Below are 23,172 nucleotides of genomic sequence, written 5' to 3' on the forward strand. Positions count from 1 at the left end.
GCATCCGTTATTGGTCATTGCCGGAGGCAGGATCCCAGAGTCAGTGAACCAACGAGCTGATCCATGATGACAAGTCTTTTGTTCCTATGCAACAGAACAAATGTAAAACCATGCCCACCTTTTCCTTGGCATGTTCCTTTCAGCAGAAGAGCCCCTTATTAAATGGAAGCCATGCACGTAAGCTAGTCCCATCTGTCAAGGGAATAGACTGATGAAGGGAAGAACTTTTTAAATGCTTCTAGCCCCTTAGAGTGCCGTGACAATGTGAAAATACATTGTGACTGATTCCACCCCCCTCCCCCCCGCCCCAGCACGGCTTTGCCCTATAAGTGCTATGGTAATAAATGGAAATGATGAAATCCATTCCTGGGCCTGATGCGTTTTTTATCACGTCTGCAGCTCCCCAAGCTCTTGAAGCCAAAACATATCACAGGAGGCAGAAGGATGTCATTATGGTCCGCACATCACTTTGCAGCTGCTGGAAATAGGCAACTGTGGCCTATATTTCACCACTTCTGAAAAGCAGAGGAATGTAAAATTCTAAGTGATAATGCGAGTTTTATTTTTATGGGCAGAAGGGGAGCACTGGGCCTTTTACATGCCAGCCACAGAGGGCATAAAGCTAAATTGAATGCAAAAGTTTGATCTGGATTTTAAAAAATTGGGAAGAGTTGGCAAAGAATTTCGCAGCTAGTGGGCCAGTCAGAATTCCCAAAAGGGAGCTTAGGGTAGAGAAGAGGCATTCAAACAACAGGTGCAGCAACCAGCAGTGATCAAACAGCACCAGAGTTACCACTTCATTGAGCGCTAGCATTCAGCTGCCACAAGTAGGGGTCACCATGAGATTTAGTCTGACCAATAATAAGAGGGAGCACTGAGGGTCTTTCTTGACTTACCTTTATTTTTGGGATTAGGCCTTTGTCTATACAAAGAATCAACCAACTTTAACAAGCGTGATTAAACTAGGTTCTGGCCTACCCGTTTTTATAAGGTGACTTGGTCTAGCTTGTGTGGATGGGGCAAAGGCAAATTAAAATCAAAACTATTGTTTAGGCCTCTGTCTTGACTAAATTACACTCTTTTAAACAGGCTGCTTATATAATAGGAGTTGTTTCTGTTGCACAAGCTGGACCAAACTGTTTTGCAAAAGGGAGATGGATTTTCAAAAGTGTTTGTTACCTGGATTTTCAAAGGTGCTCAGCATACAGGTCTCTTTGGAAACTCTAGCCAATTATTAAGGTGCGTAAATAAGGTCTGAGCTTGCCTGAAAACTTCACCTGTAGTGGAACCAATAATTGAGTTTCAGGACTATTGTTAAGTGTGGTTGTGTTTGCAGCACAGTTAGTTTCAATCACTCTGGCCTTCTCTACACTGCACGAGTGCACTAGCAGCGTGGGAGCACAAATGTAGCCAGGGCTTGGGTATTTTCACCACTTTATTGTCTAGACCTTCTCTGAGTAAGATGCCATGCTAGTAGAAACACCATTGGCCAGTCTATACTTCCCCCCCTAGCAATTCTTGGAGCCAGAAGGGCCCTACCCATGACTGAGCTAATCATGAGAACCACCCTCTTATCTGGGAATAATGAGGATGGCTTGATGGGCAGGGGTGGGGGAGAGGAAAAGATTAAAAGAATAATAAATTCCATTTCTTGGATCTGAATCTAATTTCAAAACAGCCAGCATCCTGCCTGCCCTCTCCATCTGAGTGAGTGAAGCAATCAGCCCTCCTGACATGCACTCTGCTGTCCACCATGGCAGCATCCTTCCCCTCTTACCCGCTGCTCACCTTCCTCAAGCTCTCTCCATTAGCATCCACCAGCCCTTCCCTGGGGTAAAGTGAACATGGCATGTTCCAGCACCCTTAGCTAGCCCCACTGCCCCTGATAGGATCTAAGGTATGTCTACATTGTACCCTAAGCCTGAGCTCTGACTCTAGTTTGAGTTTAGCCCCCGCCCCACCTTCCATCCACACACACCAGTCTGATAGGGGCCAGCAGCACTCTGGTCCTAGCGCCTGCTAGAGGGGGTGGTCAGAGCCTGAGTTCTGATGTGGCGTGGGTCTAAGTCCTGTCATTTTGCAGTGTGGGCGTAGCTCAAGCCGCAGCCCCGAGTCAGAAGGTCTGCATAGCAAAGCATGGACGCATTAGCACAGCTGTGAGAGCCACAGCCAGCAAGTGTTAAACCCAGGTTTACAATGCAGTGTGGGATGTTCAAGCATGGCCTTGGAGACACCAAGTCCACAAGCTCAGGTTCCACAGACCTGGGCTTTGTGTGCTGTGTAGATCTACCCTAACAGACCCCACTCCACACCTGACAGCCCACAGCAGCTGCCCTTGCCCTCTCTCCAGCCTGCAGGGAAGGGGATTACCCCTGCTCTGCTGGGCTTTACCCTGTGCTGGGGGTGGGGCACTGTTGCCCAGTTGGAAGAGATAGAAAGGGCAGCTCCAGTGCACTGCGCCTACTCCAGGGTGCTGCCCCGCTCAGAGTGCACGGAGGCATCCTTCACTGCAGGTATCTGCTGTCTGCAGCACAGCGGTTTCTGGTGGCCAAAGGGAGGAAATGGCAGGTGGTTCGGACCAAATGCCTGACCAGCCTATGGCTGTGCTTGAAATTGTGAATAACCCCAAATGGCAGAGCTGGTGATATCATCGTGAGTGCTGCCTGCGCTGGGGAGCTGCAGTGCTGCCCTGACAAGCCTGCTTACAGGGGCTCAAACTGAGCTAAAGCCCATCTTAAAATGGGGTCTAAACCTGATGCCAAATAAACTGCAGGGTGACAAGGGCAAACCCCTGTTACAACTGTGATTCGATGTTTTCAAAACTCTCTTTAAAGGCCACTGTTGACAGGGTCTTAGCATGACCTCTCCCAGTAGAAGAGGCATTACAGGGACTTTGTCTTGAACTGCATATTTCCATCACTTCTGCTGTGTTAATGAGTAATCATAGTTCATGACCAATGTACTGTCTTCCAGGTGACCCCTTGCCTCTGATTCAAGGGTGGGAATGCTGCCCAGAGAACTGGGGAGTACAGTATAATTTCAGTTATGTGAATTCCCTTGATCCAAAAATCCTAGTTCTCCAAATCCACAGTGTGCTTCCCATGCAGCCCTATGCTAGTTAATCCCTTCTGTTTATCTGAATGCCCAGTTATCCAAAAGTTTCACATGTCACCCAGACCATTTGGATAAATGGGAGCGTACTGTATATGGAATGTTCTAGCTGTTTGAATTTCCTCAGTCAGTCTCGATGTCTCAGAAATAGTACGATGTGTTTTCCAAAGCAAACTGATGGAGTCCTGAGATAAGAGACACCCGGGATGCCAAGACACCAGAATGTTAATCATTGGGATATTGTGGAGATACCAAGCCCAGGGAGTGGGCCATTTGTGGTGGCCTACTTCACTCGTGGTTTAGTTCATGGGAACTTCTATAGATTAATGCAGGGATCGGCAACCTTTGGCACATGGCCTGTCAGGGAAATCCGCTGGAGGGCCGGGACGGTTTGTTTATCTGCAGCATCCACAGGTTCAGCCAATTGCATCTTTCACTGCCCACGGTTCACTGTTCCAGGCGAATGGGGGCTGTGGGAAGCGGCGTGGGCCGAGGTATGTGCTGGCTGCCACTTCCTGGAGCCCCCATTGGCCTGGAACGGTGAACCACGGGCAATGGGAGCTGCGATTGGCTGAACCTGCAGATGCTGCAGGTAAACAAACCGTCCCGGCCCACCAGCGGATTTCCCTGACGGGCCACATGCCAAAGGTTTCCGATCCCTGGATGAATGAGAAAAACACAGAAAATGCAAGATAACTCTGAGTATGTATGTGTGTGAGAGAGAGCGATGGGGAGTGGATCAATCAAAAAACAGAAGAACCATGATCATTAGTTAAAGCTCTAAACAGGCCCATTGTCTGCAGGGGAAGAATGCTGCGTGTAGGTGGCAAAAAGATTCAAGTAAGTGAATTCGACACCCTTGCCCTTGTTCTCAAGCTCTTCTCCTGCTTTTCACCCCCAAAGGCTTCTGAAGCTGGCATGTCTCTGATCTGCTGCTACAGTTGATATTCCACATCCCACCCCCCGCGGGCGCGGGGCCGTTCGATACAAACCACTGCCTGCAGGAATGGCGGCTGGTGAACTGATGAGAAATCTGCCTTTAAATGGGAGGAATTTGTGAGCACGGTTTGCCAGAATTGCAGGGCAATGCTGCTGAGCTGTTATGCTATTGATTTAGACATTTCCTTGGGGTCTGCATTCTCACTCTTCTTCCTTTTGTTCAGTTTGGGGCTCTGCTGGAAGGTATTGACAGAATCTATTTAATTTATTTCTAAGTGAAAAAGAGAGGCGAAGAGAGGGGGCAGCCATTACAGGGAGATTCTGGTTGAGGCATGTCTTAGCGCTGTAGAATTAAGGTTCATACATGGAACCCCAATGACACCCAACCCAAGTCACCCTGGAGACAGGCTTACATAGTTCTATGGAAGCTTTTCTCTCACTCTCCTCGGACACCATTATCAGCTACAGCAATCAATAGGGGATGGAACACATTCACTGAGACCTTATCATAATATCGCCTTACAGTTACACTAAGAGAAAGCAAGCATGGCAGGGGGAAATGTTAGGTGCTTTTCCTAGCTCAATCTGTTCCCCTCTGCATTAGAAAACAGCATCTGGGATGAATCTTTTGGGGTATCCCTATAGGAAGAACTTGTGAATGTTGAAGATCCAAAAAGGTAACCAGAAGGTACTTGCCCCACGCAGATACTCCTTCAGAATCATTTGTCTGTCTCTGATTCCTGTCTATACCCTGAGAAAAGGAACTCATGGATGGGCAGGTCAGCCCAAGTTTAAGGAGGGTTAGTCAGAATGCATATATTTAATTCTAGTAGCTTGAAAATCTGATCCAAAGGGACAGGAATTTTGTGACTGTCTTCAGTAGAAGAGAGAACTTTTATTCCCATGACCGCTCTCCAAAGTGAGTTTGGTATGTTATTGCCACTTCTCATTGCAAGTCTCATGATCTTTGTTCCTTTCCTTAAGCCTCAGCTCCTGGAGTCAAATGAGTATATGAGAATCTCGGCTTTCATTTTTTCCAAAAAATAAGTTTCTAGCCTTCATGGCTGCTGAGAAAAGCTGGCAAATGTGACCCTTATGATTCAAAAACCAGCAGGCAGCTAAAAAGAATCCCAAATGTTGTCATATTTTAAAAATCTCATGATTTTTAAGTCAATCTCATGATTTGGGGAAGGGGCTTGACTTATTGGCATTGGCCATACTGATGACTCCATGCCACTTCTCTCAAAAACAAACAAACAAACAAAAACCACCAGAGGCCATATGAAAGAATCTCACAACCTCCTAATTCCCTAATGAACATTTGTTCTGACTCTTGGGTAGTCGTTTGCCCCTCCGTTAAGTATGTAAAATGTAAGCAGGAACACTGTTACACTGTTCTGCACTTCCATAAATGAGGCATGAGCGTGCAAAGCAACGAAGAATTAGGCCTTTGGTCTCTCCACATTACTACTTTTGAATCTGTGACCTGTCTCCCTCTTACAGCATTTCCAGGGGAATTGCACTGGGTCAGGAGCATTCCAGGCATAAGCAGAAGATGATTTCCTTTCTAGGAGAAGGATTAGTTCCCAGTCCTGCTGGTGTGAGTTTGCATAGGAAAAAGTTGTCCGGTTTACAGCAAAAAAAAAAAAATACTCTGCTTAGTATTAAAATGTGGGCAAAATCATGAAATCTTCACTCAGGCCTTATCTGGCCAAACTCCCACTGCAAGGCTGAGCAAGGGCTGCAGAATTTGCATCACTAGAAACACTTCTCTGATTTAAAAAAATAAAATAAAAATCCCACAGTCCTTAGGCAAAACTCCTCCTGATTGCAGTGGGGGCCATGACGGAGGAATACCAAGGGGTTTATCCCATAGTCCTTTTCATCTAGGCCTCACAAAAGAGTTGAAAACTGTTGATCTACCAAGATTCTCGTGAAGCAGATAAAACCTTATTCCTGAGTGTCAGAGGGAGACCAGAAACACCGTTTTCCCCTGAGCAGAGACTGGACTTTTCTCCTTCCTTCCCCATTTACCATCTAGTGTGAGAGAAGACAGGCTGGATGGATGGTGCAAATCCCATCCCAATGCCTCCCTTCCCTTTCTGTCTCTTCCTGTTTTCCCTGTCCCCTTTCTGCTTCACTTGACTTTAAAATCCTCTCTGCTTCTGGCTGCTCTCTGCTCCAAGGTGCTGGGAGTGTTGATGCAAAATGGCAGCCAGCGGGTTTATAAGAGGAGCCCTCCAATTATGGTTATGATGGTCATGGAATTGTTATGTTTTGACCTATGAATACTGATATGTACTAATGGTGTGAATACTGTGCGACCTGATCAGCAAGGTAAAGTTACAGTATAATTATGAAGGGTTGATAGAATTTCCCATATGGCCTGTATTGATCCAAGTGAATAGGGGAAAAGAAAACAGGAACACACTTGGAAGACAATGGGACAAGCTGTTAGCTTCACGGACCCTGTTTCCAACAAGTTGCAAGCCTTGTGAGCTGGGAACTAGAAATCAAAAGGACAGTAAACAGTTAAAAATTGTTTTTCACGGGAAAAAATGGGATTTAACAGAGAGACACTGACTGCGGATGCGTATGGAGGAGTTGGACCTTTCCAGATCCAGGGAATGGTAAAGCCTTAGGGAAAAGCAGGCATGCGTGTTGGCTGGTTTATTGTTTTTCCTGAAATGCTTTTGCTCTAATAAATAATATGTTGCTCGAAGGCTGTTTGGTCACTAATTAGCACTGTCACTGCTCCTGGGAGAGCAGTGCACTGCATGGTGTGAGCCTTAGTTACTCCTGCTGAGGCAATCACAATGAGGCCTGCTCTACACCTAAAAATTGGATCTCCCTACATTCATCGCTCAGGGCTGTGAAAAATTCTGCACGCTGTGTGATCTAATTAGGTTGGCCTAACCCCCACTGTAGGACGCAGCCAGGTCAACAAGAGAAGTCTTCCATCAACCTAGCGAACTACCTCCTGACAAGGTGGATTACCTAAATCCATGGAAAAACCCTTTCCATCTACGTAGGAAGCATCTACACTATAGCAGCAATGCAGTAGCTATGCCGCTGTAGCGTAGACACACCCTTAGTATCAGGGGACTGCCACTCAGGGCCCAGTCTGAGAGTGGGGGAATTGGGTGTTCCCCCTAGAGTCAGGTGACATCCCAGAAACTAAGACCTGAAGGGGTGGGTGCCTGGGTACTTGAAAAGTCCAGGAAGGTTAGAGGTGCAGCTAGGCCAGGAGCATTAACAACGGCTTTTTGGGGGACCGGAAGTGGAGCTATATCCACATATGTTAGAGCTGGTCAAAACAGACATTTTGAACAAAAAAGTTTAATTTTCACTGAAAATGTTCAGGTTTTCATTGAAAACCATTTTCAATGACAAACACTATTTTTTTCTTTTCACTGAAATTGTTCATAGGAAAAACAAATAATTTCCAACCAGCTCTAATATATATATATAGAGACAGCTTTGGCTGGGAGAGTAGCAATGTTGTGATGTTAGCTGTGGAGGAGATTGTGCCAAGTCATGTGTGTTCATATTTGCTATTTTTATTCACTACCCCTTGCATGCTGCTGTTCTTCTCCTTTGTAATAACAATGCACTCAGGCACAGGGTTTTGCACCCAGCAATTGGGATACAGGACCATTATTTACAATGTTCTGCTCCCACTGTAAAAGGCAGTGTCACACTAAAGTAGAGAGAGACTAAAGGCCCCGTTTCAAAAGGCTTTGTGGTGCCTAAAGATGCAGATAGGTTCCTATGCAGATTTTCAAAAGCACAGAGGTGCCTAACTCCTACTGATTTCATTGGGACGTAGGCACCTCAGCACTCTTGGAAAATCCCACTAGATAACTATCTGCATCCTTAGGTGCCTCAGAACCTTTTAAAAACCTGGTCCTAAGTGACTTTACGCAATGTACACCGTAAATTGGGGACCTGGCCAGGAGTAGGATCTAGGAGATCAGCTCTAAGCACGAGAGAATATTGCAAATTTGAAATAATGAAAGGGTATTGATTCAAAACCAACAAAGTTCAAAGTGACCAAACATTGCTTCCTCCCCAGCTCGGAAATGCTGCCTGATGCAGGTGATCCCCTATTCACAGTTTAACTCACTACACCCAGTTCAGACATGGTCTGGTTCTTTGAGCCATTCTCCCACCATGCACAGGCAGAAACATCTGACCCTTGGATAAGTTGAGAATCCAAGCACATTTGTGTCAGTGGCATTCTAATGCAGCAGCTGTCTTCTGCTCCCCAAACAGGCATATGGGCCTTTGGTACCTATCTGTTGTCTCCTGTTATGCTGTGATACTGTGTGAAATCTCCTTTAGGACATGTGGTTTGAACAGCATTTGGTATGAGACTGTTGAAATCAGGTAGAAGTATAATACAGCTCAGGTTTTAAGGGCAAGATTCCCATTTTCAGATAATGGAGCTATTTGGCCTGCTGCAGTTGTGTGAATCAAAATAGTATGTAGCGCTGTTACTGCAAAACAAAGCATTTTCAGTGCTCCTTGCTGATGCTTGCAGACAGGGGCACCTGGGCTGTATTTCAGTGGGATATCAAGGCTTTGATGTTGGTTTTCTGACAGACAGGGACACATGAGGTTTATTGCTCACATTCCAGTACCACGTGATCTGGGATACAAGCTGCTTTATGCTGATTGAAAGCCTTGGGACGATGCTGGAGAATCAGTAAGTTTTCCTTTTCTTTATGCCCATACCTGAGGCGAGTTGCAAGTTCTGATCCTTGCGTTCAACTGGAAACCTTCTTCCTACTTCCTGCCACAAATACATGCACTATTTCTGGATTCATTCCCTATTCATTCTCTTCTACCCCATGGGACTGAATCCCAGCCCTTCTTAGCAAACATGATTTGTTGCATACTGAGTCTTGAAGCTTTTGTCTAGGGGTTCACAGAATGGATTCACAGAAAGCTCCAGATATATTTGAATCAGGTTTGCAGAGGACTGGCTGTCGAACTAGAATACAGTGAAAATCCTGGCCTGTAATAATCTGGCTATTTTGTATGTGCACTACTGCCCCCTACTGGAGGGAATGTCAGACTTCCTCATCTGCATGAGATCATACATTTACCTGGTGGGTGACCTGAGGCCTACAGTGAAGATATTAGCCCTAATATGAGCTTCTCATTTAGCTAACCAACCAGAGATGTTGCAGTAAAAGATGGAGACTCTACAGCATTTTGTAACTATTTTTGTTTTCTTGCTGCTGCAGCATGAAGCAGTTATTCTGGGGTTTAATTTCCTTCCCTTGTCACCTGAGCTTTATTGATAAGCTACTGGACAGAGAAGAAAAGAACTGAACTCCAATTTGTCAACATCCTTCTTGAATTGTGGGCACCAGAACTGGACTTAGTATTCCAGCAGCGGTCGCACCAGTGACGAATTCAGAGGTTAAATAACCTCTCCACTGCTACTTGAGTTTCCCGTGTTTATGCATCCAAGGATTGCGTTAGTCCTTTTGGCCACACTGTTGCTCTGGACGCTCATGTTCAGCTGATTATTCAGCAGGACTCCCAAATATTTTCAGAATCACTGCTTCCCAGGATAGAGTCATTCCCCCCTCTCACCCATCTTGTAAGTATGGTCTACCTCCATGACCTACATTCTTTGTTCCTAGATGTATACATTTACATTTAGCCATATTAAAATGAATACTGTTTGCTTGCACCTAGCTTACCAAGCAATCTCTATGCCAGTGACCTGTCCTTTTCATTATTTACCACTCCCTCAAGCTTTGTGGTGTTTGCAAACTTTATCAGTGATGATTTTGTTTTCTCCCAGCTCATTGATAAAAATGGTAAATAAGGTAGGGCCAAGAACTGACCCCTGTGAGACACCACTAGAAACACAATCATTTGATTATGACCCCCGCCATTTAGAGTTGTTTTGAGACGTATCAGGTGGCCCAGCTTTTAATCCATTTAATGTCTGCCGTATTTTGTATTGTCCTAGTTTTTTAATTAAAATGTCACGTGGTACCAAGTCAAATGCCTTACAGAAGTCTAAGTCAATTACATCAACACTGTTATCTTTATCAACCAAACTTGTGATCTCATCAATAAAAGATATCAAGTTAGATTAACAGGATCTATTTTCCATAAATCCAATGTGTCTGACATTAATTATATTATCCTCCTTTAATTCTTTATTAATCAAGTCCTGAATCAGCCACTCCATTATCCTGCTCGGGATAGATGTCAGGCTGATAGGCCTATAATTTCCTATCTGGGTCATCCCGTTTACCCTTTTTAAAAATTGGCACAACATCAGCTTTCTTCAAGTCTTCTGGAGCTTCCCTGGTGTTCAAAGACTTATTGAAAATAAACATTAACTGTCCAATGAGTTCCTCAGCCAGCTCTTTTAAAACTTTTGGATGCAAGTTATCTAGGCCAGTGTTTCTCAACCTTTTTGATACCAGGGACCAGCTTGCTGTCTTCCTAAACTGTGTCTGGGAGATCTCAGGGACTGGCACCGGTCCACGGACTGGTTGTTAAGAAACGCTATCTAGACCATCTGATTTAAAAATGTCTCACTTTAGGAGCTGCTGTTTAATATCTTCCTGAGTTTCTATTGAAATGGAAGGTATTTCATCACCATGATATGGTATGACTATATCATCTGTTTTCTTTTCCCAGCTACAGAACAAATATTTATGGAACACTTCTTCCTTTTCTGTACTATTATAGATAGTTCTACCACTTCCATTGAGAAATGCACCAATACCATTGTTAGGATTCTTGTTGTCCCTAATACATTAAAAAGAACCCTTCCTTATTGTCTTTAACTCTGCTGGCCATAGAGTTCTCCTTGTGTCCCTTTGCTTCCCTTACTGTTGTTTTCTGATTTTATGGGAATCCCCTTTGTCCTTGTAAGAGTGCCTGGTTCACATTTTCTGTCATTCATTCTTCTATACACCTCTTTTGTGTCCCCTCTTATCCATCTTCTCTCTTCACTGTGTAGTCCTAGTACTTTTACTCTCTCCTCATAGAAGACTTTCAAAAGGCTTGAGGAGGCTGCAAACACAATGAGAAGAGTTGTGGGACGAATGGGAGTCTAATTGGCTAAGACTGCTTGGGGAACCACCAGCTGGCAGCCGAGAAGCATCTGGCTTTCACCTTATTATTTTTTGGATTGTGTTTGTTTTCATTTTGTGATAATCTGTGTAACCATCTGTACAACCTGGGAGATTAAGGCTCATTGAGACACGTATGGAAAGGACACTAATAATGTTCTTAGTTGAAGAGATTACAACAATCCAAAGATGTTTATAGCCAGACGCACACATACAATGGGAAATGTCTGAAAGGTCCCAGCAGCATCAAACGACACCACTTAGACTGTAAACTCTTTGGGACAGGGACCATCTCTTGGTTCTGTATTTGTACAGCACCTTGCACAGTGAGGTCCTACTCCATGACTGGGGCTTGTAGGTGCTGCCACAATACAAAAAAACCCCCTAACAATAATATTATATTCCAATGGCCTTGCAGTCACTAGCTACACTGAGCCACTTGCTCCTCCACCACGCAGAACAATATGGTTTCACATAAGCATCTTCCATAAAGTATACCACCAAATTCTTTACCATAATGTTGGAGGTACTGCTGTATTGCACCCAACTATAGACTACACAGTCTTAGATATTCAAGAACCCATTTTACATAGACACAACATTGGCAGGAGCACTGGAGTTATTCCTTTTTTTTTTCTTTTCTTTTTATAAAAGTGCCATGGATCTCTGAATGTTACTAGGGATTCAGGTGAATTTGAGCCATACTCTTAATGGAAGGCCTAAGAGATGGTTTGAAAGGAGCAGTGCCTTTTGCCAAGGGTGGTCATCTGGTCTAGGAGTTAAGGGAAGAGATCATTCCTGTGAAACTAGGATGCTAAAAAGATGTACACAGATGACCAAAGATATGTGGGTTTTTTTGTTTTTGTTTTTTGCAGTGTTGGATGTGATGCATGTATTTGTGTGTATTGCGTTCTGTAGACACCCATTGAAAATGATGCTTCTTGAAATTTTGAACCTTTTTTATTCATGTGTCACCTGCAAATAATAAATACATGGAATTTTTTTAAAGTTGTCAGCAGGAAGACCCTCTTAGCATCTTGCCCTGCAGGCAGCAACTCTCACACTGTGGTCGCCTCTCTAGTACTATGCTGTAAATTTGAGCTGGTTGACATTTTCAGTCCAGAACTATTTTAACCAAAACATGCACCAAAAAATCAATATCAGAAAATGGCAAAAAATTGCTGGTTTTCAGTTTAACTTAATTTCTGTATTGATTTTAATCAATTTTTTGTTTATCATTTTCCATCTTCAAAATAAGATTTTAAAAAATAAATTGTTTTTTTTAAATGTTTTTTAAGGGTGAAAAAAATCCCAGCCCATGGTTAAGCTGACCAAAAATTTCATTTTTAAATGTTTATTTCAGAAATGGAAAACAATAACTGAAAATTTTTGTTTATTTTCAGAATGAAACAAAAATTATTTCAAAATGTTACGCACCATGTTTCGGCCAACTCTACTTTGAATATCGGAGAGGAGCCTAAATGCTGGGGGTAGACTTGATCCCGTATCTTTCTGACGCTAAGGTAAGCGTGCTACCAGCTGAACCACCTACTGATGCGCAATGTTAGCAGCAAGGTATTGGGGAACTCTTTCTTTAGCTGTGTAAACATCATCCTCTGCAAGTTTTTCCTAGTTACATATGTTAAGTATTAATATAATGTTTTTGCACAGATGCAATTTCCTGTGAAACAGGCTTTTAACATATGCTTGTAGCAACATGTCCTCCTCATCCTTTCGTTATGTGTCATTAAGAGGGATGTAAACAGCATCGACTAAAATAAGAAGTGATTCATACCTTTGAAGCATGGCCCACAAGGGCATTCTTGTGCACAAGCAACTTTCGTCTGTTACCCTGTGATCCAGCGCATAGGATATTTTATTCATCCATGTTTGAGAGCCATTGATATTGAATGTCTGGTGAAGGAGTGGCAGAAGTTTGCTGAAGGTGCTTCAGATCAAACACTGGGCGAATGGCAAAAAAGCAAAGGTGAATGGCTGGATCCCAAATGAGATCCTGCAATAATAAATATGATGGGAATTAAAAATGGTAGCACTGCAAATGGTGGTCCTTGTGGATGTGCTGGAGCAGTGTTTGTCTATATAGTGCCGATGAGGAGCACTTGGCTCTGGTGTGTTGCTAAAGCAAAGCCAAAATGGTTCACTAAGACTGTGTGGACAGGACTTGGGGTTTAGTGCCTCATTTTAGAAAGATTATGGTAACTTAATGAGGTTGAAAACAGCTAATGAGAAGAGATCAGTTGAAGAGTATAATACAACTAAAGGGCTAGATTGTGTAGTCCTTACCCATGTAAATAGTTGTGTTGGAGCCAATGAGATTAACTAATGTGAGCCATGAGGCGCTATCTGGCTAGGCTTGAAGCCTTTAATATTAGTATGCTGAAAGCCTGCACATACGTTCTTCTTTCATTTGACGATCTCAAACCACTTATGAACATTTTGCATAAACATCCTTTTACTCTCACAACTCCCCTGTGAGGTATACAAATGTTTAGTTGTTTTTAACAGATGAGTTACTAAGAAGTTGAAAGCAAAATGCTCAGATCTACGCACTAATTTTTGGTGGCCACCTTTAGAGTGCTTACGGGCTGATTTTCAGAAATACTGAGCCCCCACAAATCCTATTGAAGTCAGTGGCAGCAGTGGCTGCCCAGTTCCTTTGAAAATCACGTTTATTGAAGCCTGGTGTTTCAGATGTGCTGAGCAGCCACAAATCCAATTCAAGCAAATGAGAGTTATGGGTGCTCAGTGCTTCTGAAAATCAGGTCCAAAGTGTTTTAAGCTGGACAGCCCCAGAATTAGTGGACCCTTCTGAAAATGCTGGCCTGAATGACTCACCAAAGGCCACATGCGAGATCTATGAGTAGAACCCTGTTCTCTGAACTCCATTCCTGGCTACTGCAAGCCTAGTCTACTGCCTCCTTCAGGTAAGCAACCAGAAGCACAAACTGGATCTCCTGGGAAAACAGAGGAAATATTACTCTGTACCAGCAGCTTGTTGGAATATCCATGTTACATGGTGTGTGTGTGTGTGTGTGTGTGTGTGTGTGTGTGTGTGTGTGTGTGTGTGTGTGTGTGTTTTGAAGATACACTTCTCCGGTGTATGAACACAGAACTTCCTGTTAAGAGTTTTCAGGGGCCCAGTACCAGAGGACTCTGGGTTCATTGCAGAGTCTCCTTTGGAAACCCCAGTTCACATTTACACAATTGACAAAACATTTGCTGGGTTTCACTCATAGGTGCTGGAATCAAGGGTGCTGGGGGTGCTGCTGCACGCCCTGGCTTGAAATGGTTTCCACTTGATGATTGCCTGTTCTGTTCATTCCATCTGGGGCACCTGGCACTGGCCACTGTCAGAAGACAGGATACTGGGTTAGATAGATGGACCTTTGATCTGACCCAGTATGGCTGCTCTTATGTTCTTATTATATACAGGATTTATGCATTGGTTCAATGGCTCTCAGCAACCGCACTATACAAATTGTTCCAGCGCCCCTGGTTTCACCTTAGCTATCATGGGTTCATTTCTGCTCTTAGGCACCAGTGCACAAGTCCTGTGAGCTTCAGTGGGAACTCAAGCTGGTTATGGGAGGGCAGAATCAGACTCCATTTTGCTAAATCACAAAAGCACCACCCATTTGGTAGTTTCTTCTCAGGAGACGTCCCAGCCTCAGACAGCAGAGGTGTCAGGATTGAACTGTGTGAGAGTGGGGGTGGAGTGAAGCTTGCCAGTTCCCTCACTCAGTTCACTCCAGATTCTTTGGCCAGTGCTGTGTGAATGATAGTTGTTTTGAGGTACTCCAGGCAGAGTGGATGCCAGTGCCATTTGTGGGCCCTCTTTGCTTTTCACCCATGCTTAGGACCTGCGATGGCTGGGCTGATTTTCTTCTTTAAAGGGGTAAGGTGTTCATTCTAATGCCCAGGGTTCAGCGGTAGCAATAGTCATGCCACTGCTCTTTGACAAATGCCCCATGCATGGCTGCTAGGCCGGGGAATACTGCAAATCAGCATGACCTTCCTTGACGAGTCAGATTTATGTACTCAGGTTTGGCCACCAATGAGTAATGTGGCCTGTGCAAATTGTGCAACTCAACCTCGTATTTCAGAGACTGTGATGACATATTCCCCACCGGGGCAGAGAGCTGTCTCTTCCATGGGGCACGTTTTATTAGGAGATAGCGCTCAGCCCCCTGTCAGGTTTCCCTTCTACCCCTAGGGGGCTTAGAGAAAGCACCGCCTCTCAGAGTTACAATTCGTCCCTGTTCTGGAGGGAAAGGGAGGGAAAAGCAACTGACTGCAGCCCTTGAAAGAATACAGCTGATGTGTCTCCCCGTGCTTAGCCAGCTCCTGGCTCAGGGAATGGAGGGTGCAGCCCTGTCTCTCCCCACGGCACGCCCCTCTCCTTCCCCTCCCCACCCATGGCACTTCCTTGCAGGGGGAGTACTGATATGGACTCAGCGGCGAATGAGAACAAACACAGGGGACTTCAACTTAACACCGGGGAGGGGCATTACGCGCCATCACCCAGACTCTTTCCTACCAGGCATTTTTAGTGGTTCCACTGCAGGGGTTACAGGGCTCTTACAGTATAACCTGTAATTTGGAGTAGATTTTCCTACGACTTAGCTCGCTCTTCTGAATTCTTATCCACCCCCTGCGAGGGGACGGGTACGAAACCTGGGGGACCTCTGCTTACAAAGGACACAAGGTCTTCCCCTATGTCATGAGCAAACAGGCCATCAGCAAAATTCCTGCTCTTTTGAGAACTGTCCCTTTTGTCCTTTTAACAGTACTGGAAACTGGCTGCAAGTTGCAATGAACTAACATCCTTTACCAAGTACTGTCACTAATTATTAAATCTTCTTCCTATTTAACATAACTGCGCCCCCATGATGCTGTGAGGTAGGTGAAAAACTCCCCAGGTTGCTACCAATTTGGCCCCTAGTGGAAGAAAAAATTCTTTCCCGTTCCCAAAATAGGCGATGGGTCAGACCCACAGTCTCCACGGAGCACAGCTCTGAGCCCACCAGAACAGGGTGGGGAGCACGGGGCTGCTGAAGCAGAACAAAAAGAGGCTCCATATGGCCTAGGCTAGGATTTAAATTAATGAAAGAGGAGGGCAAGGGACCAATCAGCTCCCTTCCTGCCCAAGTTAGCCCGTGAGTGGCTAGAGACTCTGAAGGGGAGGGGCACCACTGCATTCCCTCAGCATGTGTACCCTCCCGTTCCCGTTCAACTAAGGCTGTCCCGAATGCAGCTGCTCCCATCCAGTTTCCCACACGTTGAGGCAGCTGGGTGGCATTTGCAGAGCAGGAGAAGTGCTTTGCCCCCAGCCAAGACCTGATATTCAGGTGGGCTGAGCCAGGGGACGGAGAGGGGACCTTACCATCCAATTCGGCTGAGTAAGACAAGGGCACAATCTAGCCCTAAGATGTAAAAAATCTGGTTGAATTTAGCCCTGTTTGCATGCGGTATTTTTGTGGGTGTGTGTGCAGATGGGTACGTGTGCTCATCAGTCATGATACTAAAGTAGGGGTTTGCTTGAGTGGGAGTGACTGAGTGAGTGTAATGTATGAGTCGGTTATGAGGTCTGCTAGTTTTGCAGCTTGCAAGACTTTTTTTCATTGAACCCTGGGTAGAATTAGCACTTCCCCCAGGGCAGGCAGGAGCTCAGGACAACCAGCCTGTGTCAATGCTTTTATGAGGAAATAGGGCTTGTGGAGTACCTATAAGAAGCACTTTACTTCAGGAAAGATATTGGCAAAGGCCTCTTGTAGTTTAAAAACATAAAAGGAGAGCAAATATAGCCCAATTGCCCAACTCCCAATCTGTGGTAGGTCTTCCTTCGAAAGTGGGAGCCACACAACCTGATGACAACAGTCCTCATCTGTCTCTTTAGACTCTCTCATGCCACGAGGATCTCATGTACTGCATATAATATCATTGATATTATATGCAGTACAATGAGATCCTCCTCCATAAGGTGGTAGGCAGTAAGAATGAAAAAGCAGACTCAGAGTTCAGAGGAGCCCAGAGAAGCCTCTTTACTCACTGCTGGTTTTGCTCATGATCAGTGCAACTGAGGGAAAGGGAAGAGTCAAAGGTGCCTCTGAGCCACCTCTTTTAATCCTGGGCCAACAGGGGGCTAAAGAGATGCCCAGCACAAGTTAGAGCAGCCATGGGGTTGCTTTAACTGGCACCAGCTAGAACAGTGTCCTAGGGACTGGTTTATGGGCTGGGTATTGGTGGAGCACATCACACTCTGGCCTCACCTTCTCCAACCATACCCATGCCACCTCTTTTTGCACTGTACTACCACACTTGCAGCTAGCCTTGATGTGCCTCCTGCTCCAGGGACCAGGAGTTGCTCGCATAAAGCTGGTCCAGGATTCCCCCATACTCAGGGAACCATCATGGGTCCCTTCAGGTCTCATTTAAGGTCCTTTTTGTGCCACTACAATGGCAGAAAGTGAACATGGCAGGGACAAAGGATCTGGTGCAGAATCTCTGTATGGTTTATATGACTTTTTTTTTCCTCTCTCTCCATTCATCTGTCCCGACATGTTTGTGTCTAAACATTATGCCACCCTCCCATGAACGTAGCCCCTTTTTTCTGTTCTCCACAAAGAGGCTTTGATTGTTCACTATTCAGAACTGTTTGACAGATATTTTATGGGAACATGCATCAGCCCATGGGCTCTTTGCAAACTAGTCGCTCTGATTTTGTCTTTGCCTGCTTACAGTTTGTCGAGCATAATTGGTCACTTAAGTCACATGGCATTTCTTCTACTCCCCGCTGGGTTGACTAAAACTTTAATAAAGCAGAGGAAAGGCAGCAGAGATTTCAAGACCACTGTGTGAATGATTGAGTCACAAGGCTTCATGCAACAGCTTATTTACCCCCGTGTTCACCTAGCTTTTGCTCTCAATGAACAGAAAATCACTAACATGAATGTTTGTGGGAAAAGAGCATAAAAGGGACTCAGATACCACACAGCTATTTTAGATTTTATTTGAATGAATGTTTGCAGTGACTTTTTGGTGATGTTTGCCCAGCTCTGGTTAACATTGACTAAAGCCAGATATGACCAACTAGTGCTGTTCAGCTCAGGAAGGGTAAAAACTAGTCACCATAGAATCACAGAAAGGCAGGGCTGGAAGGGACCTCAGGGCCTAGCTTCACTTAAGTGCTTAAACCCCAGGCATAGATGCTGAAATTTGGACTTAGGCTCCTAAGCCCCAGTTTAGGGCTCACTGCAATTCCCAACCCTGCCACTGAACGCAATGGGTGCCCAAACTCACTCTATGCCTAAGATTTTTGCAATAAAAAGTTCCCCAGGCACCAATGTTTCTGCCTCTGGGCACCCATCTATCTCCTGCCTGAGCCCCAGAGCGATTCACAACCTTGGGGGAAGACATGTGGTCAGCTGCCTAACTCATGTGCGGTGCCCAGCCTGGCAGGCATGCTCAGATGCTGCCTCCTGGATTGGGCCTTTCAGGTGAGTTCACACAAAGGAGCTGGGGAGGAGGACGACTTACTTTTTAGCCCAGTGGTTTGGGTACTCGTGTGGGAGACCCCTGGTTCCAGTCCCCCCTCCACTTGAAGGGGAAGCAGGGATTTGAACAGGGATCAGCCACCTCTTAGGTGTGTGCTGTAACCCTTGGGCTATGGGATACTCCAGTGTGAAGCTCCCTCAGCTTCTCCTATTGAAGCTGTTGCACTGTGGATAAATAGTCATTTGAGGAGGGAGAGACTGAGAATGAGCACAAGCCTGAGGATGGCCTTCTAGCCTGATGGTTAGAGCACTCAAGGATGTGGGAGGCCCAGGATGCAGTCTCCCTGCTCCCATGACTTTAACTATTTGTCCACTGTGCGACAGCTTCAGTAGGAAAGACTGAGGCAGCCTCGCACCAGAATATCCCATAGCCCAATAGTTAGAACACTCAGTTGAATGATCCCTGTTCAAATCCTTTCACCCCTTAAGGTGAAGGAGTGACTGCCACATCCTAACCACTGGGCTAAAAGGTTATGAGGGAGCTCCTCCCCCTCACCAGTTCTAAGACCAGTGGTGGAGGCACCTAACTCCAAGGAGGGTTCCCGGCTGTGGTTCGCTAGCAAAGATAGGTGCCTCACTGCAGCCAGGACTTAGATGCTAAGCCCCACCCCGTGTGAAAGGAGTGGGGCTTAGCACGTCCCTCTGGTCTGCATCTCCCATTGGCTAGTTTAGGTGTCTCCCTTCCCAGGATGCTGTTTTTTTGTGAATCATAGTCTAAGGCACCTATTTCTCCCCATTCACTGAATAAGGCGCCTGGATACCTAACTCTGGCTTTGTGGATTGCACTGTTGTTCCTGTAACTTTTAGGCACCGTGGTGCTCAGGATCATGACACCTAACTCCTTGTGTGCATCCAGACCCTAGTCCGTACATCCCTTCTCCCCGCCCACTCCGTGCTGAGGTTGGATGTACCTAGACCATCTCTGACAGATGTTTATCTAACCTGTCCCCCTATTATCAGCTGGAGCGAATTGCAAACAGTGAGTTATCTTGCCAGTGCTAAAGGTGATTGCTTCAAATGTGTGTCACATACACGTTTATGTTTAAGGTTATCTTTCAAATGATATATTCTTTGCTGAAATTCCTGGAGAGCTTTGTGCTGTCATTTGAATCCTGGACTATCTGATGGATTCTCTTGCCAGGCAGAGTCCGTGATGAATGTTTGATTGGTTTTAAAGGTGTTTATCATTTTAATCTATACTCCGCTTGTAGGTGTTCATGCCTAACTTCCATGCAGTATTATCACAAGCTTACTGTCTTGCAATATTGTGATGGCACATGGTTTGGTCCTTCAGCCCTTAGTCACAGGGGCACCCCCTGAAATTTTTCACATGCTATGCACAGCAGAGCCACTCTCACGTTAACTTGGCATGGCGGCTGGCGCCACTCAGGACAACGGAGGGGTCACCACACCAAATTTCAGTGAGTGGTGTCACAACCTGGCGTGACCCAAGGCACGCTGCCCCTTTCTCCCCCCCCCCAGGGCAGTTATGCCCCCACTGATGGTACACACCATGCATAATATGTACAGCTGCAGGCACCACTACTTATTTAGGCAGTTCAACGTCTGCTGAAATTAATGGGATTCTTTGTGGGAATAGGAATGTGGAATCAGGCCCACAGATTGTACTTGCACTACAAACACAAGCAGAGGGATTTTCCTGTATTGAACTGAACTATTGATTGTTATTTCAATTCCTGCTGTTTTTATTTACTTGTTCAGTAATAACTTGCTTAATATAAAACCCCCTCACACAGATTACTAAAATGCAAACCCTCCGGGACTTCTGATTCGACACCAAGAACGTATGAATTTGAATTTTCATATAAACTGCGAGTGAGGATTCTGATACTTTATGTAACATACCTTGGGGTTATCTGAGCTGCCTTGAGGATACTCTGATGCTTTCAGTGATGGGCACCAGCATAAGAATCTGGGAAGATGGATAAATATAAATTTAAGTGGTTAGAAACTTATGCAAATAGAAGATCCTAAATTTTGTTTCTATTCTTTTTTCCATACACAAACAACGAAGACCTTTCCGTCTGAATGACCTTTGTCTGAGATTAAGGAAACGAGCTACAAGAAAGAGCAAAAATAAGGTCTCTATGAAACAGTGTGGTTTGTCTCTCTGTGTGTCTCCTTTGTAGCCTGCTGTGGTGACTTTAGGAACAAAATGGCCACAGCTGTGTCTGTGCAGAGACAATGTTCTTCGAAATATCAAAGTGCAAATTGTGGAAAACAAAGGCTCCATAGTGTCATAGTTGCCTAGAACCACAATTCTCAGTGCTGCCTGCATAAGCTTAGCAAATGACTGTAATGGGTCTTAACAGCATGTCACACACACTCACATGTGATCACAATTTTAGGCAAAAGTCTTTCAAAGTTGGGGACTGTGTTTGTGTGCATGTTTGTACAGCTCCTAGCACAATGACCCCCTGTTCTGAATGGGGCCTTCATGAAATACAATAATACAAATATTAAATAAGAGTAGTGAGCAGGAGCAAGAGGGTGACTTGCCATATGCAGCACCGCAGGAGCTGTCAGGAACTGACAATACTGCGTGCAGTCTATGATGTGAGATTAGCAAATGTTTGGAAATTGTCCCATGAGCCCTTAACTAAGAATGGACAGTATGCAAATACAGTTCAATCATCACTGCAAAATATAATAGGATTTCTAGGGATGGGAAGCCATTTTATTCCTTGATTACGTTAGTTCTTTTTTCATGAATATGTTTAAAAGACATTCATTGAACGGTTTGCCCACAGTAGACTTTTTCTGGGACATCTCATTGTTCTAGCATCTGAATCTGCCAGGAATCACTGGGAGTTAAGGGACATGTGTAGGACTGGGCCCCTTTTGGGGTTGGTGGTTGTGATGATTTTGGCCCCATGTTCTGAGCTGTGTCCAATAAAGTCTGGGTGCAGCTGAGGGATGGGAGGCCAAAAGAGCTGTCTGGAGCTCTCACCCATCCTCAGGCAGGTTCTGAGCCAGCCTAGGCCCTGGCATAGTTTAGGGAAGCCTTAGGGTTGCTCTCAACTTCTTCAGTTGCTTATCGCCCCCGGAGGCTATTATATAAACCAAGGATTGCCAGAGTACAGCAGCACTCTGGCCAAGTACCTAACAGTGCAGCAAGGGGAGGCCTAGCCTAGAGGCTTGCTTTGTAGGTTTTACATTGTCCAGGGAGTCCCTTTTGCTGGGGGAATCCGCTGATGACCAGATCTGCTGACTTTACAGCTTCTTTGCACCAACAGAGAGGAGCAAAGGGGCCAGGCTGGGGAAAAGAATCTGGCCCTTTTTTCATTGAAGAGTAAAGAGATGTCCCAAATTTCCTACATCCCCTGCCTGCTACAGAGCACAGGTGGTGCCATTTTGAATGACATTGCTATCCCACATCTGTTTGGCAGTTTCTGTGAAGTGAGTTGGTGAGCCTAGTCTCCATGTCACAGAAAACCACCACCCTCACCGTATGTACTAACTGGCAGGCTTATTTGCAGTTTCAGCCATGGGGGCAAGGGCTAGTTACCCTCTCAACCCTTGAGGGTGGGGGACGGTCCCTCCAAGTCTAGACTGAGTAGAAAATAAGGGGAGTTTTGTGATGCACTTTGCAACATTTTATTATCAATTTACTATCCCCAGAATCACTGTGTAAATACTGATAGTATTCTATCCAACCAGCTACTGTGGCCAGACTCTGTCTGAACCCCGTCACTATGGTATCTGATCGCCTCTTTATATTAATGTAGAAAGCTGGTTGGGAATTTGCCATTGAAACCTTTTTTGATGAAAAATGCATTTTCTGCAAAATCAAAATTTTCCATGAGGAAATTTCAGTTTTTGCGGAAGCTCTTCAATTCTGGCCTTGAATTGACCCATATTGAAACATTTCAGTTTGTTGAACCAAATTGAAACACGTTATTTTGGGTCAGTTTGGCATTATGATGTCCTCCTGAGCTTGCTCCATTGTCTCATGGGAGATGTAGTTCAGGTACCTAGAGTAGAAAGGAGTCTTTATCGGTTGGACTTTCTGGCAGGACTACATCTCCAATGATGCACACAAAAGCTCCCTGCTGGTTGAACTGGTGTGGTGGATCATAGGAGTCAGGTGACCACAGTGTGTCATGGTAGCTGTAGTCCAGCCGGGGAGCCCAATCCATAGAGGAGAATAAGAACATAAGAATGGCCCTGCTGGGTCAGACCAAGGGTCCATCTAGCCCAGTATGCTGTCTTCCAATAGTGGCCAGTGCCAGGTGCCCCAGAGGGAACGAACAGAACAGGTAATCATCCCCTGTCACTCATCCCCAGCTTCTGGCAAACAGAGGCTATGGACACCATTCCTGTCCATCCTGGCTAGTAGCTATTGATGGACCTATCCTCCATGAATTTATTTAGTTCTTTTTTGAACCCTGTTATGGTCTTGGCCTTCAGAACAT

General features: G+C 45.1%; 1 long non-coding RNA gene across 1 annotated transcript in view; it reads left to right on the forward strand.

The window, feature by feature from the left end:
* Positions 1-23,172, forward strand: part of LOC120380294 — a 189,162-nt gene that overhangs the window by 17,547 nt on the left and 148,443 nt on the right. Inside the window, exon 2 of the long non-coding RNA XR_005587696.1 lies at positions 12,566-12,685. This is a non-coding gene — a long non-coding RNA (uncharacterized LOC120380294). The remainder of the gene's footprint in view (positions 1-12,565; positions 12,686-23,172) is intronic.

The sequence above is a fragment of the Mauremys reevesii genome, linkage group 13, assembly GCF_016161935.1.
Source record: "Mauremys reevesii isolate NIE-2019 linkage group 13, ASM1616193v1, whole genome shotgun sequence".
In the NCBI taxonomy this organism is placed as follows: domain Eukaryota; kingdom Metazoa; phylum Chordata; order Testudines; family Geoemydidae; genus Mauremys; species Mauremys reevesii.